The sequence below is a fragment of the Nomascus leucogenys genome, unplaced genomic scaffold (genome assembly GCF_006542625.1).
Source record: "Nomascus leucogenys isolate Asia unplaced genomic scaffold, Asia_NLE_v1 Super-Scaffold_361, whole genome shotgun sequence".
Taxonomy (NCBI): Eukaryota; Metazoa; Chordata; class Mammalia; order Primates; family Hylobatidae; genus Nomascus; species Nomascus leucogenys.
Window position 1 is genome coordinate 1197366 of NW_022095772.1, and position 6815 is coordinate 1204180.

The window sequence follows — 6815 nt, forward strand, 5'->3', positions numbered from 1 at the left end:
ATGCCCATGAGGAGCCTCCAGGCTAGCTCTCCACTAAACTTTAACCATAATAGATTCCTTGCCTTATGCCCAGCAAGTCAACATACTGAGATAATGGTGATAGCAGCAGAGAAATAGTGTAATATTTTTATGACAGTCAGACAAGGAGATGGGAGGAAAAGTCAAATCCACCTCTCCAAGAGGTTTAGGGTAGGGTTTGTGAGGGGTCTGGACAGTGGCTGAAGTGTAGGGATTTTTGATTCTTGAGAAGTGAGGAGTGCAGTCTTGGGACAGGGAGATGCCAAAAGTGCATTCTTCTGAGCCAGTTCCATGGTGGGGGTCTTCGGACTGGTTGGTTTCAGCCTTTCCACTAGAGTTCAGGATCTGAAATGCCTGAAGCAATTCTTGAGCAAAAAAGACCCACGATTCTTGTTTGTGAGTTTCTACCTATAGGAACAATGCGGGAGCAGGTGGTCAGCATGCTACGTGACTCTTGGTTAGTTAGCAGCTGCAGGGAAGCTGCTCCAAGTGGACCAGCATGCAATGATTAATGTGTAACTATAATTCTTCCTACTTTGATGGGCTGTTAATCCTTTCAGTGCATCATTATCATTAGAGAACTGCAAATTAACACAATAGATGTGATAATACTACACATCTATTAGAATGGCTGAAATGCAATACAAACTGATATCACCAAAGCTGGTGAGGATGCAGAGCAACACAAACACTAATTCACAGGACTTTGTATCTGGGGCATATTTTAGGGTGCCATATATTTATGTCCTACAAAAGAAGGGTCATTTAGCCTAGCTTGGATCTCATGACAATTGCTTGGCTTAGTAGAAGGGACTGCAAGCCTTAGTGGACAGCCTCACCTATAAGGTCTACCAAAGAGGAAGATAGGTCCCTAAGGAAATTAATATGCAGCTATTCAAATAAGGGATGGATATCAGGAAAGCTAGAGCTTATAAAGCTCTGATGTTTATCCCTGATTTGGGTAGCTGCATATTCATTCATTTCTGTATCAGCTTCACATTCCACTGATATACAAACCTAATATACTAATTGCCCTTAAATGCACTTTCCTCCTATACTGTTTTGAATTACCATCTGCTTACCCTTTGGTAAAAGCAACTTTTAAAGAGCTACTTACATGAGAAATTTGTGAGAATCTACTATAGGAGATCAGAATATGCCACCACAAGGTATGCTCTGTAATGTAAAGATTATTTTGAACTGCCTATTTTGAGAAACAGTATACACGAGACAAGCTCTGAAAATAGAGTATGCATCGGCCTTTTGTAAGGGTAATGTGCATTCATACGGGAAACCTCCCTTATGAATGGGATGTCTCCTTCTCTGTGCCAGATAGAGAAAGGTGACTCTAAATCACAAGAGACCCTTCTCAGTGGAGAAGGTACTCGACACAAATCTACATGACAAACCTTTCCCTCATTTACTATAGTTTTCCTGGTCATTTCCCTATGACTTGCTCCCCACGTGCGTTTTCCTTTGCTTTAGCTGAAGATGGCATTTAGCCATCTAAATAGCTGAAGATGGCATTCTAGCCACCTCTTTGAGTTACTCTCTGAGCTTCTCCCATGTATACATGAGATACACATGTTACCACATTCTGTTTGTTTTTCTTTTGTTAATCTGACTTTTCTTATAGGGGCCCCAGCTAAGATCCTAAAAGGGTAGAAGGAAAATTTTTTCCTCTCTTACACTATATTTTGAAGAGCATTTATCAAATGAGAAAAATAATTAGTATTTTTCCCCATATGGAAATTGACCATTGAGGAGGAGCTACTGGTTTTTTTTTTTTTTTTTTTTTTTTTTTTGTTTGTTTGTTTTTGAGACAGAGTCTCACTCTGTCACCAGGCTGGAGTGCAATGGCGCAATCTCGGCTCACTGCAATCTCTGCCTCCCGAGTTCAAGCGATTATTCTGCCTCAGCCTCCCGAGTAGCTGGGACTACAGACACACATCGCCACACCCGGCTAATTTTTGTATTTTTGTAGAGATGAGGTTTCACCATGTTGGCCAGCATGGTCTCAATCTCTTGGCGTTGTGATCCGCCCGCCTCGGCCTCCCAAAGTGCTAGGATTACAGGCATGAACCGCCATGCCTGGCCTTGCTACTGGTTTGATACTAATCTCTTCTGAGTTTGGTTAGTAGAGATTGTCTTCCCCAGGTGTCTGTTCCTCCCCAGGTGCACTCAAAAATTGCAAAGTTGAGGAACTGCATTTGGAACATGATGACCAATGTAGATACACTGACTCCTCATTGAGACTGGAGTTCTAAAGAAGTGCCAGTCACCTCATAAATAATGTTGATACTTTGGTCTTTTCTGTAATTGTTTCAAGGCCAGAGCCATTCAACATTGCAGGAGGCTGAAGAACACAAGGTACTTTAATGTTTAGCACTTTTCCTCCCCATACTGGACCTAGGCAAAATTACATGAAACAAGCATTTCTTACTTTGTATCTCTCTCCTACAGTTAGCAAACAGAATTTCACATAGTTCCTACCTGCCTGTGAACCCAACATTTCTTTCTCCTATTTCCTTTCTCATTCATTCCATGAACAAAATTGAGGTTTTTTTTTTTTTTGAGACGGAGTCTCGCTCTGTCGCCCAGGCTGGAGTGCAGTGGCGCAATCTCGGCTCACTGCAAGCTCCGCCTCCCGGGTTCACGCCATTCTCCTGCCTCAGCCTCTCCGAGTAGCTGGGACTACAGGCGCCTGCCACCACGCCCGGCTAATTTTTCTTTTTGTATTTTTAGTAGAGACGGGGTTTCACCGTGGTCTCGATCTCCTGACCTCGTGATCCGCCCGCCTCGGCCTCCCAAAGTGCTGGGATTACAAGCGTGAGCCACCGCGCCCGGCCTAAAATTGAGGTCTTAAGTCCGTTGTTGAGGACCATTGTATTTTAAAGTCCTCCAACCTCCATCCTATGTTTCTGCCAAGCGAACATTTTTGTTATCAAATAAAATCATTTGTGCTAATATCTTCTACTTGATGTGTCATCCTTAGGAAATGTAATGCCTTAGCCCGTCTAACATGCATTAAACTTCTTAGAAACATAGTTAAGGAATTGAGTCTAGTAGAGATATCTGTGAGTGTGTGGTTGATAGCTTACATACAGATGATAGCCTACTGTAGTTTTGCATTAGAAATCCCTGGCATGTACGAGGTCCGCAGTTCACTCTCCGGCACCTCCACCAGTTTTGGGCTGGGTGTGGTGGCTCACACCTGTAACCCCAGGACTTTGGGAAGCCGAGGCGGGCAGATCACTATCACTTGAGGTCAGGAGTTCGAGACCAGCCTGGCCAACATGGCGAAACCCCATCTCTACTAAAAATACAAAAAAATTACTGGGGCGTGGTGGTGCGCACCTGTAATCCTGAGTTAATAGGAGGCTAAGGTAGGAGAATCTCTTGAACCCAGGAGGCAGAGGTTGCAGTGAGCCGAGATTGCACCATTACACTCCAGCCTGGGCAACAAGGGCTAAACTCTGTCTCAAAAAAAAAAAAAAAAAGAAAGAAAGAAAGAAAGAAAAGAAAAGAAAGAAATCCGCATCTCTAGGCCAGGCCTGGTGGCTCACGCCTATAATCCTAGCACTTTGAGAGGCTAAGGGAGGCAGATTCCCTGAGCTCAGGAGTTTGAGATCAGCCTCGGCAACATGGCAAAACCCTGTTTCTACTAAAAATACAAAAAATTAGCCAGGCATGGTGGCCCACGCCTATAATCCCAGCTACTGGAGAGGCTGAAGCAGGAGAATCACTTGAACCCAGCAGGTGGAGATTACAGTGAGCTGAAATCGTGCCACTGCACTCCAGCATGGGTGACAGAGTGAGACTCTGTCTCAAAAAAATAAATACATAAAAAATAAAAGAAATCCCCATCTCTAGAGTCAGGGACAGAAATGTTGATGGGCACTTGTTATGTTTGTTTATCAAAGTCAAAATTAAAGTAGAAAACCAAAGAGTAATATGAGAAAGGAAAGAATTTTTACTGAGCGACTACCATAAGCCAGGAAGCATGCCGTGTGTTTTATACCCAGTCAGTTCTGCCTTTACCCAAGAATCTGAGTGGAACTAAGCATGTTACCACCGTGAAAGCAATTCACTCAAAATCTAAGCTGTTGGAACTCTATATTATTTTGAACCTTAAAATGTGATGATGGGCTGAGCATGGTGGTTCATGCCTGTAATCCCAGCACTTTGGGAGGCCAAGGCGGGAAAATCACCTGAGGTCGGGAGTCCGAGACCAGCCTGACCAACATGGTGAAACCCAGTCTCCACTAAAAATACAAAAATTAGCTGGGCATGGTGACACTGTCCTGTAATTCCAGCTACTCGGGAAGCTGTGGCAGGAGAATCGCTTGAAACCCGGAGGTGGAGGTTGCAGTGAGCCAAGATCTGGCCACTGCACTCCAGCCTGGGCGACAGAGTGAGAATCCGTCTCAAAGAGAAAAAAAAAAAAAAGTGATGATGTGGCCTGAGTCACATACTAGGCAGCTGTAACCAAGGCAGGTGACCTTGGTTTCTCTGATTAGAGATTAAGACCCTTCCTTACCTGCATTGTTGTATGAAATGTAAAATGACTGAAGGGGGCCAGGGAAGACTCATTCCCACTCCACTGCTGATCTTCATTATGGATGAACTCCCCTCTTCTGTTTTTTATGTAAAGACTTCATTGCTATCACATTTTCTTGAGATGGAATGTTAAATACACTCTTTTAAAATTGGAACAGAAATAAGCACAGCTATGAATAAATAAAAACAAGTCTTGGGGTTGGGGACAAATCTGTAACTAATTAATTTGTTGTAACTCTTGAACCAGCCTGGTATAGAAAATATTGTAATCCTTTTTAATTTCTTCGTCTTTTTCCTACATAAGCAAAAGCTTAACTTTCTCTGGAGTCTGTGTGTCACAGAGTGGCCATCCCCATCTTTTCACTTTAATAAAATCATTAAAAATGGATTATGACCTTTTTGATTATATCAAATTGTCAACACAATCAGTGTCTACATCACAATTTGTCTCCAGCTTAGCCTATAATCATTTACATCCTCATGATATACACAAACATATCACACGCACAGACACAGCCACATAAAATACACCCTAAACTCCTTGCACAGCGTAAGTCATAGGCAAACATAGCCCAGATCTCACACACCCATACCAATTACACCATACTTACTTTACACACATCATATGCAGAATGTCACACATATTGGGATAATACAATTTATTTAGGGAAGGGAAGATCATCCACCTTGTGTAGGTTTAGAGTGAATATCAGGAAAAATCTTGGTTAGTAGTAAAGATCAGATGCATTACGAGCTGAATCTTGACAAACATGTAGGAGTAAATTAGGTAAATGAAGACAAAAGTGTATTCCAGGCAGAGAAACAACACAGGCAAGGTTATGGCATCAAGAAATCATGCGATTCATAATTCTAAGTTTTGGAAAACACTGACGCATAAGTGCAAGTGGGGAGTGTCAGGGGCTATTGATCGAGGCAGGGGCCACCACTTGGGAAGCACTGAGTATCAATCCCTGAGGATGTGCATAGACCTTCTAGTTGCTGATAGGCTCCACCATCCTCAGGTCTCCTATGCTATCAACATACCCATCCTTGCCACAGTGGAATTCAATGTAGTTGAAGCTCTCTGTGTAGCTATTGAGCTGTTGTGGTACTTCTCCCACTGACACTCGAGTACTTTGAGGGCACCCTGGGCCCATACATAGGCATTTCTATATTGGTTCTTCCCATTTCAATAATGCATATACACTCCATTTTGTGCCATAAGCTGTAGATGGACATATGAGAGCTCTTGTGTTTCAGAGCTTCTTTTTCTCTCATGAGAACATCACATTTGTACTCTTCAAAATCTCGGCTTGGATCTAAATATTGCAGGGTCATGAATTCTCTCCAGGAAACGTCCTTGCTGTGTACAAGTAGCCTGCAAAGAATGCAAAGCAGGGCCAAGGGACTGCCCCAGATCTTCAGAGAGGATGCCATTTCAGTCACCAGGGACACCTGCGTGTCCACAGGGAAAAGAAAGAAAAGCATCATGTAGACAATGTCCAGAGAGCTGACCTTTATCTTAAAGTTCTGTTTCCTGCCAATGCAAACACTCAGCACAATTTTACTGTTTGGTTCCCTGATTAGAAGATAATTCTCACAAGAGAATAAAGTTTCTAAGAACTAAAAATATGCTTCATCTTATGTGAGCCAAACCCAAAGCTGGAAAAAAATAGATGAAGTTCATTTTGAATATTTCAAACATCTCCTGTCTACTCTGTCATCCACCCAACCTGCAGTGGGTAGAATCACCCAATCACCCTCCAGCTGGCTTCTTTTCACCAGATCAACTCTCAGGAAGTCATGCGTGCAATAGAAAATGGCATTTTAAGCTTTTTGTCTGCGAAGTGGAGAGGGCTGTAACTTTTTTTTTTTTTGCACATTAAATATTAAAGTTTAATAAAAATTGCTCATATTGAAAAACAAAGACATCAATTATACCCACCCTGCCAACACACAACACATACACAATCCAGACACAATTGTGTTACTAGTGTCAGCTCAAAATTATTAAGCAAATACTGAAATGTAGATAAGTTCCAGAAAATAGCAAGCAGAGGCTAGAAAACATTTATAAAACTCTTAGTTGTCATGGCAACAGATAAATTCTGGTATCTGAAATTGTAGAAATCAGAAGTTGAACATTTGTGTGACATTACTTTTCTATGGTTTTTCAAGGGATAAAAGGGAAACTTTTCCAATTAAGTTTTTCCAGGGCCTTCTTGAATTTAACAGAT

General features: G+C 42.1%; 1 pseudogene; it reads right to left on the bottom strand.

Annotated features, from left to right (window-relative positions):
* Positions 1–5570: 5570 nt before the first annotated feature.
* LOC100597630 lies at positions 5571–6015 on the bottom strand (annotated as a pseudogene).
* Between the last annotated feature and the right edge of the window lie 800 nt (positions 6016–6815).